Here is a 13109-nt window from a genome sequence, read left to right on the forward strand (position 1 = left end):
CACTTGGATTGTGTTTTTCAGACCACCTATCTTCCTCACCAGGAGGATGAAGAGAAAATAATCAAGATGGGCTGGAGTCTATTTAGACAACTGGTCTGCTCATTGCAAAGGGGTCCCTCTGTTCAACGAAAGAAGATCCACCAGAAAGGAAAAAAAAAAACTATTAAAGGCTGAAGATGCTATTGATGCAATGGCATGATGTCACTGGGCAGAATGGACCACAAGCACTGCTTTAACAAGGAACACAGTATATGATCAGCTGGTCTAAGCTGGTCACATCTGATCAGCTTTGCGCCTGATCTCTCCAACCTCAGTTTGTCATCGCCATAGCTTAGCTAGCCTGCGCTCACAAAACCGGTCATGACTAGCGGCAAAAGAGCCACTTCCAGTGTCCAAACTTGACAATGTACAGCCAAAGTACTTCAACAGGAGACCGCCTGCTGCCTTTAATGTGCATTTACTCATTGACAGTCTACACCTTTCTTTTTCTTACCTCATCCTTGTCTCTCTCTCTCTCATCCGCAGAGCTTTGTCTTCTTTCTTGCCTTCAATATCACACTTATGTACCTACTTGAGCATGTGCATAGTATTGTGTGCTACAGCTCTCATCAATCCAGGAACTTGACAGTGAGGATCCCAGTGCCCTTTATGAAACCTGTAAACAATTATAGTTGAAATTAATATGAATCTATCAATATAAACTCTTGAACTTTACAACCAAGCAACACTCACATCTACATTTTGAATTTTGTTTGACAGCAACTGATTCAAAAAAGGAATTGTACTGAAATATGATACTGAAATAGTACGTCCTATATCAGCTCTAGCGAGCRGGAACTAGTAAACTACAAAGACACTTCTGTAATGGCATTATTGCACTGTTACTTCATTAAGCCTTTCAACTTCTTTAAAAATAGTGAGTCAATTATGTGCTCCCTTAAACTTATGTAATTACAGAAATACAATGTCTCTAACTCCTGTTTGCAAACATTCTTCCATGTGTAATGCTATCTTCTCAAGTTTTATGACAACTCCTCAAAGGTGACCTACTCCTCCTGAGCTTGTCAGCAAACTTTCTTTAACAGCATTGCTGCTACCTCTTCTGGTCAATCCAGGCTACTCTTCCCGAAATTGTGCYGCATTTTGGGTTTATGCCTAGGCTTGAATCAAAAAGAAAAAAAAAAAATTTATGATCTCGTGAACCTTGAGAACAGAGGCCCAGAGCATCTTATGAATGACAACAGCACTCTTAAGTCTGGATTCTAGCCTAAGTTTTCAATCCAAGAGGACCAAGTGATGTTTGGAATTACATAGCGAAGAATCTAAACTAAACCAGGTGTTTTTAGTTTTGCCAAAAATATAGTTTGACACATACTAGCTTATAAATAGATGGTCCTGCCAGATCAAACAATGATATATTGCACTGACCACTCAAACAGCCCCAACAATGAAGCAATTTTCATGAGGATGCAATATTTTTTTACTTTTTTAATTTGAAAATAATAAACAGATTGGTTTGTATTATCAGGAAAAATGTGCTAAAGGCTAAGGTCTGTGAAGAAAAATCTGACAAGTCATAGGTCATAAAAGTTTCAGTTCAAGCTTGTTCATATTACGGTGAAGTAAATTATTGTTGAAAACTTCTTTCAGAGAGTACYTCTTTGATTGGGTCTTGTTTTTAAGATGAGCAAACACTTTAAATGTGAGCTATTTCAATTGTTTGTGAGTAATAAACAACAGAGTGAATAGAAAAGCAGAGACCATAGGTCATTCCCATTGCTGTAGAAGAAAGGCTACACACTGTTTTCTTCTACAAAATATCTTTTACCCAACTATGACCGCACACATCTTCTGCCCATGCACAGGCACCTAAAGAGGGAGTTCTTAGCATCATATGAAGTTTTTCTTTCTTGCACAGGTAAAACTCATAGACCCAGCCGTCACCTAGGAAAATCAGACTGGCCAATACAAAGCAGACATAACTGACTATAACATCTGTCAGCAGTGAGGTACTTTCAGGGCATAAGAAGTCTTTTTCTAAGATTTAGCTCCCTTTATTGGAACTCTTTGCCATTCAAAAGGGATTTCTTATTTTGGTTCTTCTAAAATAAGACTACTTTGATCATGATGAGCAGGTTCTTTCTCAGGACAAAAAAGGTTGCGAGTGGAGATAAGTATTAACTACATCAAGCCACAGGACCAAAGAGTGCCTTGCACTTAGGGTCTCTGCAGCAGAACTGTCTGGTGCAAGTGATTCATTGAGAAATCTCTTTTTCCTGATATGGCTCTGGAGAAGAGGTGTTTGAATACGGTGATAAGGAGATGACAGGGAACCAGCCACCCGCAAAAGCCTTCCAGCTCATCTAYAGAAGAAATCTCCTCCCCCATTTAATGTCTTTGGGACCCTTCCAGTCATGTCTTTCACTTCTGACAGTCTTCCCAGCTGCCTGGGACTTTCTGGCCCTCCTCAATATCCTCCTCTTTCTCCTCCTCTGCCAAGAACAGTTCCTTTATTCTCAGCCCTGTTCTGCTTCCACTCAGTAGGTTCCTGGGGAACAGGCAGCAGGTGGTGCAGCATGTGTACGCAGCGCTCAGCCTGTCGCTTGGACACATGCTGCTCTCAGCTGCACCTCTTCCTCTCTCAGAGACCCACTAGATGCTTTCAGACAAAGATTTTCTCCTACACAGCAGCTGCAGCTCTCCCCCAGTGGCTTTTTCTAACAAACAGAGGYGTACAGCTCCTGCGTGTGAAAGTGCTCTAACGCACAGCACATACTTTTCCAGGCTCCACCGCAGCATCAGGCAATACTTAGTGAAATACTTAATTATCAGACCTCAAACCTTGGGATTTCCAAGCAAGACAAAAACAYGTCCTGCATCAAGGTCTAGCTGTGCAGTCCTTCCTCTGTTGAACACTTGCTCCTGGGRACAGAAAAAACGAACAGCCTGAGAAACCAAGAAACTACATGCTTATTGATATGAATGGGACCACGCTGGTTACAAACTGTTCTGCTAGCATAAGGAAAGCCTGGTTACAGCATCCAAATAGCTGCTTGGCATCTGAGAAGCAAGGAAAAAGATCTGCAAGGACTTTTTGGTTCCTAACTTCTACTTCAATGTATCCGGGAGGACAAGCCCAAAAAAGGGGGGGAGAGGTYGCACAGGCAAAATCTTTGGAAATGTCTCTCTGTCAGAATGAATGGCTTGAACCATACTGTGGCTTTAAGATCTGCAAGGCATAAGTTCATTTGGGAGAGCTCCATAAAAGTCTCTRCCCCCTGTGTTGCAGAGGCAGAAGACCTAAGCATTAGTCCAAGAGCTGGAATAGGAAATACTGAAATCATTGCACCTACTGATTAAAATAGTTTCACCCAGAACAGGGAGATCTCACTGGAAGAGAGAAGAGTCTGGGATGACTGAGTACAAGCAATGGATGCAGATGAGGAGACACCACTGAAAAGAGAGAGAAAATTTTTGATGAGAGAGAGATGAGCAAATAGTAATGGCAAGAATGGTAAACTGACAGCCAAAGGAACTGGATTTTTTTCTTTCTCATTCTTTCCTGTTGGTATTTCTGGTTTAATCAGCCCTGATCACTGCACTTGTCTTCTGTACTTTTCTTCCCCAGTTTTCTTCTGCAGTTAACAGAGAYCTGGCCAGGTTTTCTGCTGTTTTTTAATACTAGACTATTGCAAGGCAGCTGCAGCATGATGTACTCACTCCTTGGCACCTAGTGGACAAATGAAAGGAAGGGTGAATGAAGAGCAGGGCAACCTTCTCCCTACTCTCTCTTCCTCTCCACGCCTGGGAAACCAAGGCTCTTGCCCCTGCTTCCGCTGTCAGAGTAGTTCAGTGAAACCCACCAGCAGCTCTCTCCAGGCGCTGGGGCACGTGAGCAGGCGCTCGGGCAGCTTAGCTCCACTCTAAATTCCTAGTTTCCTGAAAGAGTTGCATAGTCTGGGCCGAAGAACATGCATTTCAAGCCTTGGTGGTAGTATACAGGTTTGACCCCATCCACGTCACAGGGTAGCACAGAGGTTTTGAAGTGCTGACCATTTATTTTATACTGAACACAACAACTTGCSCAGAAGTCAGAGGCGCATCACTTCTCCCTCTCAGTCTGCCAGCCACAAAACACTCACCAACTTTCTTTTACGTTACAAATCTAAGATCTACCTGCAAAAAATAAAATGCCTCCAGCATGACAGAATGTGCAAAACAAGAGCAGAAGAGCTTAGGGCTGTCACCACTGTTTGTAAATCTCTTTGGTAGCTGGGAATTTGTGAGGTGAAAGGTTTTCAGTACTGATACGCTGTTATCTGAAATAGATTGTATGGCTCTGATTTTTTTTATCAGATCTGTAAAAGCAGTAAAGCAGAACAGTTCTGGTCAAAAGAACTCTTCCAGGGTGGAGAGAAAAACAAGAAACCATAGCTGAAGAATATCTGGTGTGGATCACAAGCAGAAGAAGTACTACTTGCCCAGAGAAAACAAGATTTTCCCACTAACCTCTTCTGCTTTCTCAGCAATTTTTTCTCAGTAAATTTTTGTTTTCTCTAGTCTGCAGCCCTTCTCTAGCAAGTAAATCTAATATCTTGTGAGATCTAGGAGAACAAAGTGAGCATTAGACAGACAAACAAGGAAGGGGTCAATTATTGTATTAAAATCCCCAAGTGCATTGTTTTAGCACAAATTTCACATTTGCTTGTGCATACTTTTAAGTGATTCCGTATTTTGTACCTTATAAATGGGCACCAGATGCCAGAGGGAATGATTGAAATTGTAGTGAAACCCGAGATCAAATAAGTTTTATCCTGGCCTAAACCTACTTAGGAAATATCATACAAGCTTTTTTCCCCCAACAAAAAAACCTTTCCCCTAATTTGTCCCCTTAAGGAGTCGACAAGGAGAAGCATGCATGCAAGTTGCAGGATCTCAAAGACTTTTTTGCTCTTGGTCGCTCCCCTTTTGAGGAAATAAAAGTCTGGAATTATCCTTGTCCTAAAATCGCTAGCTGCTTTCCTCTCTCAACTTTAAACATCCAACAGCTGTAAAAATGGCATCCAATCAACCATTGATTTTGCCAATTTTGCAATGTTCCCGCTCAGATTCCACCTCTCTCCTCTTGCCACATTGCAGCGCATCAGAGTTGCAGAGAAGAGTTAGGGCAGAAATTGGCTCACTACCCATGTGTGTGGGCCAGTAGCCAAGTGATTCTACTTAACAGTCTGGCCACAGATCCACCTTTCATGTTGAAACATGGGGAGAATTAGGAAACTTTTTAAATTAAATAATTCTACATTGATGTTCTTCTGCTGTTTTTTCTTTTCCTGAAAACTTTTTTCAAATTTTTAATTAGAAACACTTTATTTCTCTCCTTTTAAAGCCCTCCTGGATTGAGTTAGTTGGATCAAAGAACAGCAAGTTCTATACAAGAAGGATCATTTTAAGTTACTGAGWCTTTTATGAACTATCTGGCTGCCTCCAGACTGGCTAAAATAGTGTTTTGCCACCACGTAGCTGCAATCCTTTCATCAAATGCTGCTTTCTAAGAAATAAGTCATTTTAGATATAACCTGCTGTCCCACATTAACCTCAGAGTCTCTCAACCTGTATTTTTAAAAATTTGGCATATTGGAACTGCTATGCCAGAGCACTGTGATGAAGCCAGAGAGCTGGTCCCCACCCAAGCAAGGCCCTACGCAGCTTTCTAGAAGGTGTAAGTKACCTCTGTCTTGCTGTAAAGCATTGGGTACACCGAGCCACTGGTGTCTCCCCTCCAGAATGTTATAGGAGTTTCATTTTCCCACCCCTTGGACTGAAAAAAATGTTCTTTTCCAAGTTTGCCCCTTGTCTGACGGGAAATGTGTTCCTCTTAATTGTCCACTAAATACATCRACTTTAATGAAATCTAAACCAAATGTGCTAGTTCCTGCTGCCTTTTCATCTAATAGCTAGTTACTGCTGGTGTACAGAGAAGCAAAAGCCTGCTGCTGACAGTGACCCCAGACTATATCTCCATTCAGGACAAAGCGTCACTCTCCACCCTGCAGTGTGAGCTCTCCATGGATCTCACTACGCAGCTAGTCCATAGAGAACYCCCAACACCTAAGATTCATAAGAGAGAAAAGACTTGTGCAGCCCCAGCAGCTCCGGCTCCACTCACTAGGAGGCTCAGCAAGCATTCCCAAGCTCTGGAGGCAAGAAGACACGGTGTTTTCTCTCCATCAGCACTCCAGCCACCTCTACTCTTCCCATGCTTCTGGAAACACTTTATTCCTCCTGGGCATGCTCAGAAGCCACCACAGCTTCTGCCACATCACAGATATGATTTTGTTTGTGCAGGTCTCACTTCAAACTTGACACCTTCCTTACATGAATAAATGATTCTTGTAAGTGAAAGAGACACGAAAGAACTGGACGTTCCCACCGTTTGTGCATGAGTGTTTTACATGGTCTGAACTGGAGGGTGCCTGCCAGGTGTTCAGAAGCTGGACTGCTTCAGAGGGTCCAGCTCTAAACTGGAAGGTGCCTGCTGATCATAAAGTCATCTTCCAGCCACAACCCACCTTAAAGGACAGGAGAAGCAAAACCCCAGCGGCTGAGTGAGCATCAGTCTATTCGTACTATGATCACTTACTGATGTAAACAAAAGTTACAGTTGGCATCATGCTATTCGAAGCTGAAAGAAACAATGGCCAAACACCACTGTGTGTGTTGTTCCCTTAGGATACTGGGATACAGCTTATCTCCAACAGTCAGGCATAGAGAAAGAAGAAATGGTATACGGGTGTCAAACTTCCAATTTCAGTATTCGCCTATGAACGTCATGACAGAAATCCCTTCCCCTTTCTGTCAGGCAAAATGGCAATTTAAAGGAAGCCCCAGAAAAGATAAGAGAYGCTGGAAAACAACAGAAAAGAGAAGCTCCTATATTGCAGAGCTTTGACACACAAACAATTGCAACATAACAAACTACCACACATCGGTTTCTCTCAGTCCACGTGCATGCTCTTACCCTTGTGGGACATCCTGTTAAATGTAGGGTAGCTTTCCCATGAGTTAAAGAGAAAAACACTAACTCAAATTATTTTCCATTTCTTGTGGATTGCCACAGGGTGAGAATACACAAACGGCATTTTTTATTACAATTTTGTTACTGAGCAGCTGACAAATGGTAACTAGTGTGTCAAAGCCTTTAGATCAGAAGCTGAGCCGAATTCTGTTCCTTTTTAAATCAGCAGAACTTTGCTGAGATCTTTCACTGTGTCCTAAGTAACACTGCTCTTTATGGCAGTCCTAACYGTAACTATGATACAGTGAGGATCGTCTAAGTAAGACACCTGGCTTTACATCAAATTTGAGTTAACACAGCCCTTAAACAGGGCTGCATGCTTAATGCCTTTGAAAAGCCTACCCCATATTTTTTTCATATATTTGGATATGCCAGAGGCATGGGAGTAGTTTGGAAAGTCGCTTGTGTGATTTCTCACTAAAACTCTAAGGTACTATTCAATAACCCCACCTTTCAGAAATGTCTGCATGCTGCTTACCTGATACACTTCATCCTTTTGACATAAATATGAAAAGTTGTTTGCATCAAAGCATGGTAGATTGGAAACTTTCATCTCTCTACATATAATACATAACAGAATAACTTCCGGAATTGCAGTTGCTGAGGGCCAAACCCCCTTTGTGGGAGCTTTGCCATTTGCTTCATTAAAACCCCATGTGGCCCTACAAGAACAATATATACTTTATAACTGCAAGTTAAATTCAGTGTTGTTGCCTAAAATATTTTCTCTCCAACTGACAGAGCTGGAAAATTATGCCCTCTACTGCACCTCTGTATTTGTATTCTACATGAAGCCTTTCAGGCCATGCTCTCTTTCTCTTTGGGTGCTGGGCTCAGTTTGTCAGCCTACAATTCTGCAAGTGACAGTGATGAATTTAMCACTTGATCTTAACAAGCATTTGCATTCCACCCCCTGCTAAAAGACCTCTTTAWTCTCCTGCTTAGGTTTTGGAGAGGACCTCACAGGATCAAACTCTTCCACCACCTCGACAGCTATTAATGATTTGCACCATCAGAAGCTGAGCTTCGCATAGAAAATGTTCTTGGATGACCCACCARCAACAGGTCATCACTATATACACAGCTCTTTAATCCAGCACTTTACCTCCGATATGCCTTCAGAATTTGGCATTTCACTCAGCTGTGTAAAACCTTTGGACTCTCTGGAATTTAGAACATTTAACCTCAAAGTTTAGGCTCATTTGCTGGTGATGGGTTGTCTCAYTGAGTCACCCAGTGTGTTCACTTCTAACAAAGTCTGGTCAAGATCCTGTTTTCTGGAGTGTTTATAAGCACTCTTGGGATGCTCACTGCATATCCCTCATGCAGACAGAACAYCCTAAATCCAGGTCCTAACTGGGATGACACACTGGGATTTGGAAGCTAAAGGATATCTCATTCCAGCTCTGTGGATGTGCTTTCAACTACCTGATGACCAGAATATCGTAGACTAACTACTATTTGCCAGGTTTTCTAGTGTAAATTTTGCTACTGCATTAACCTCCATAATACCACAGCTGGACAGCTACCAGCCCCCAGGTTGGTCCACCTGAAGATACTTCCAGATACTGACAGCCACAGCCAGATCTGCAGCCACAGTACAACTATCGCTACTGCCATATCTTGCTAGGACTGGATTACACAGGACTACAACCCTGATGCAAATCAGCTAGTGCAAATAAATTTATTCTCTGGTTAGCCACAGCACCCATCTGGTGTTTACAACTAAAACCAGTGTAGATATTAGCGAGTAGGCAGGTGCYTATGGCACCAGGCTGCAAAGGGTCAGCAGAATAGTTTTAGCCCCCTGTGGCTTAATTTGCCTGTGCGGAGCCCTGCAAAGCAAGACTGGCTGGGAAAAGGGCAGGATAAAAGCTTCTTGTAACAGCATTTTGTATAGTTTGAAAGAGGAGGAGAGAACGGGGTTTGAATAGCCAGAGGCAAGGAAGCTGCAGCACTCAGATGAATGAGTGAATCCCAGACAAAGGTAACCACTGAGGACAGTTAATAATCCAGCACACAAGGATACATCAGAGACAACCTCTCCAACATGAAATGCTGTTTGAAAAAAAGATCTGCAAATGAGCTAGCACTAATGAAAACAAGGGGCTTGGAAACCGGATGGTGGCAGGAGGAAAGGGGAAGTTGATGTATATAAAACTTGCTCCTCATGCCCAGACCTGCCAATGCAGCTGGATTCTGACCTGCAGTAACATCACTTTTCCGGTCTTGGACTCCTGAACCTGCAAGCAGCCCTTTGCAGTGACCTACCAAACCTTTATTATCCAAACTTTGAACAGCCTGATAAGGGGCCAATCTGTGTAGTAGCTTCCACCATGTCCCAAAGGGAGAATACAGTGTCACCTACAAAGCCAATTGCACTTGTTACCTGAGGCAGCTTTTGAACTCTGTATCGAGAGGTTGGAATGCCCCCTTCTACTTAACAGCAGAACAAAGGCCAGCCAACCTGCAGGGTTTCAAACCTGAAAGTTAAACATGAATGTGATTAATGCGCAGCTTTGAATTTCATGTATTATTGAATTGTATACATTACTCCAGGCTTGGAGGTTTTTCCCTTTTATACTACAACACAAATGTAAGATCCATTTGGGAGGGGCGCAGAGAAGAGAACACCATGCAAAAGTATTTCCATATGTATTTCCCAAATTCTCTGCCTGAAGGACTTGAGTGAGCTGGGATTTATACTGTGTTCCACTGACCCCCAAAACCAACTTGAAACAGATTTAGTGAAGATGCATTGGAGCTCATTGCAATAGAAATGCTGGATGCTTGCTTAACAGCCTCCAGGAATCCTTCCAGGTCCACCCTTTCCTGTGAATCCGCTAAAGCTCCAAAAGACTATCAGAGTTAAGCTAATGTGCATGATGCTGAGTTTGAGGAGATAGGTTCCCCTTGTAAGAGTCATAATAATGATCATCTCTTGTAACTAATGCTCAGACTCAAAAACAGAGTCCTTGATCCCATTTAAGTCAATCCTCAGATAGGAGCCAAAAGGCTGGACCACATCACTCCTGTGTGACCTTACTGGCTTCAATGGCATGCTGCGTGACCAGAAGAGTATTCTGGATTGTACTATTGGGGAAATGTGGAGCATATTTTTAGACACGGTTAATTAAGCCCATTGTTTAAAAATGAGGGACAACTTTAAAACGCACCTGGACATTTCCATTCAGGACTTTTTCATTCTCTCTACAGCTTTGTCATAACACAAAATTGACAAAGGTGCCGAGAAATACTTTAAAACTTTATTTAGGGCAGGTAGTTCATTTCAATTAGAGTGTTTCCTTGGAGAGATCTTAAGTACAGCGTGCCAGATGGTCAGTATCTGACATGCGCTACCCACTCTTCTGACACAATGGATCTCCCTTTGCGAGTCCTGGGCATTTTTGTTTATTCATCCCAGCCTCTTGCTGTGCCATGTGGCATTCTCCTTACATTAGTGATACTGTATAAAACTGAGCAACACATCCACAGAAACGATAAAGCTGCACAATATTAATGCCCTGACACTTTTACTCTATGTTACAGCTTTGATCTCCTGAGAATCACCTTYAGGTTTGCCTCAGAGACAAGGCACTGACTTCTTACTGCCTTTCCCAGTCTGTAAAGACAAACCTTTATTCTCACATCTGCCACCATCTCACTTGGTCAATTAGCACTGATGTTATCTCAGGTCTTAACAGTGTAATGTATGTAGTGTAATCACAGGCCACAGGGTGATGAGTTTATTAAGATCATTCTTTAGGGAACTGTTTCCATTTTGAAAAGTCCAGTGGGAGGAGGGATTTGCAACTGGTTCATATACTACCATATGACTTGTTAGGTTTAATCCTACAAGGACCACTATCCAAGYATCCAGTCTGAATTGGCCTTTCACAGGATGCTCTCACGGGGCTGGGCAGGGAAGATTTGGAAGAAATAGGAGCTGATATAAAGAATTCCCCTTTTCCAAAGCTCCRATCTAGAGTATTTCTCATAAATTTCCATAAACATTTGCATCTAGAATTTCATTTGCTTGTGGAATGGAGCAGGGCTATTACAGAAGAGCTCTCTGTCTCAGGAAATTGTTTCTGGCCCAGGAAGATGACTGACCTATGTTCTGAACAGGAATATTAACTATCACCTTGGACACCTTTGAATCTTTGTCTCTTATGCTTTAGCCATTACTAATCCTATGATTTAGGAACATCCATATGGGTTTATCCTAACAGCACTAATAACTTTTCTGCCTTGACAAAGCTTATTACAGAGCAGTGCTTCTTYAATTCTTAGCTTCCCAATCAAAATGTCCAGAGAGTGGATATGGGAGCTATAATAGTGATTCTTAGACTTGATATACATCCAATGCTAATTTTGCTAGACTCTTCCTGAAATATGCATAGAAAAAATAATGACCAGTTATACCTTTTGGGAACAGGGAAACCCAAAAGATGATACCATTGATTTGTGGCCTGAGTTCAGCTCTGCAGCTTTATCTTCAGCCTGAAATCTGGCAAATGTTGAGCACTCRCATGGAGCTTAGAGAATCCAGCTGAAGCTCTGATCTCTTAATTGCAAAGACTAAACCTGCTGCATCACCAGCTCACCTTGGTTTGGTACAAATGTAATCCAGACAAAGCAGACAATCTYATTTCTGTCAAATGAGTGAAAACACATGGTATGGTGCTTATCCTGACTATAGGATTTATGCCAGGGCCAGAAGGACAGATGAGCTTTGAGCAGGGGCCTCGGCTAGAATGATTCTACAATTTTGCGATCCTAGATCTGGCCATAATTTAGATTACTGTGGACACATGATGACTTATTAGACCTGAAATCTGCCAGGATGAAGTTACTCCTCCAGGAAAAAAAACATGTTGAAATGTTGACCAAGTTGAGAAAGCACAGTGATTTGGGACCTGTTCAGTGCTTCACTCTGTCTGGCTGACAGCACTGATCTGGCTGATCTGGCACCAGGTGCTCCAAACTGTGGCCTGACAAAGCAGCTTTCTGTGGATTTTTTTAATTCTAGCACAAATCAGTGTTGCAGTTTACACATTTTGGTCAGGGCTCCAAGAACTGAAACAATCTCCACAGCTCCTCTGCAAAACAACACTTGCAACCCTCACATACTGCTCTCAAGCCCAGAGAGCTGCCTGTTTGGTGGAGTCATCCGCATCACTTTTGCTAGTGTCTGCCAGCAAGGAGGCCTGACCTGCATCTGAACTCGTTCCAGGGATATTTTAATAAATCTGCAGTTTCCTAGTAAACTCAAGAGTCTTTGGTTAGGACATCGCTGCCCTGTGAGGATTCAACCACCTCTCCCATTTTTAATCTGGCATATCTGGTCCTCCCCCAGTCTCTTAATTAAACCTAAGAGGTGAAAACAGAGTCTGACAAGACCCATCAAGTGGCCTCTCTTTCTGGTAACTGCCAAACATGTCTGCATGCTCATGTGGCTCCATTCTTGGAGGCTGACCCAGGGCAGAGCTCTGCTCTTCTACATATATTTTTGAGGGGAAGCATTTTTCTTCCTTCCATAGATTTATTCAGACTCCACACTTCAAATTCATCAAAATTGTCATGGACCATTTGTAGGATGGGAAGAGTCCAATCAGCATGGGTGTCATAAACAATTATCTGCTGCAGAATGATCCCAATTAGTAAACACCCCACTAACAGGCCACCTCGCCAAGGACACTGATTGCCTGTGACAGTGTTTTTTTAGGATGTCTGCTGGAAAACAACTCAAGCTTTTGTGGGCTGGCTTCTGGCAAATTCCTTGTTAACCCTACAAAAGAATCTACACATGAATAATTAAAATAGATTGTAGTAGAAATGTAAAGTACGTTCAGCTTTGTCACCCAAACCCTTTATAACAAGACCTACTTCTTGTCTGTCTTGACTTGTACGAGGTATTCTGYGTTTTGATGTTTTGCTCTGGGCCTTTGAAACTAAATAAAGATTTCAACATAAACACTCCATTCCACTTTCTCCTTTCTTCTCTCCTTTTCTCTTGGTGCAAAACTCTAAG

General features: G+C 42.3%; 1 long non-coding RNA gene across 1 annotated transcript in view; it reads right to left on the reverse strand.

The window, feature by feature from the left end:
- Positions 1–505: 505 nt before the first annotated feature.
- The window catches only part of LOC112972832, a 33916-nt gene continuing 21312 nt past the window's right edge, over positions 506–13109 (reverse strand). The window contains exon 4 of the long non-coding RNA XR_003255799.1: positions 506–655. This is a non-coding gene — a long non-coding RNA (uncharacterized LOC112972832). The remainder of the gene's footprint in view (positions 656–13109) is intronic.

The sequence above is a fragment of the Apteryx rowi genome, unplaced genomic scaffold, assembly GCF_003343035.1.
Source record: "Apteryx rowi isolate R43461 unplaced genomic scaffold, aptRow1 scaffold_503, whole genome shotgun sequence".
In the NCBI taxonomy this organism is placed as follows: domain Eukaryota; kingdom Metazoa; phylum Chordata; class Aves; order Apterygiformes; family Apterygidae; genus Apteryx; species Apteryx rowi.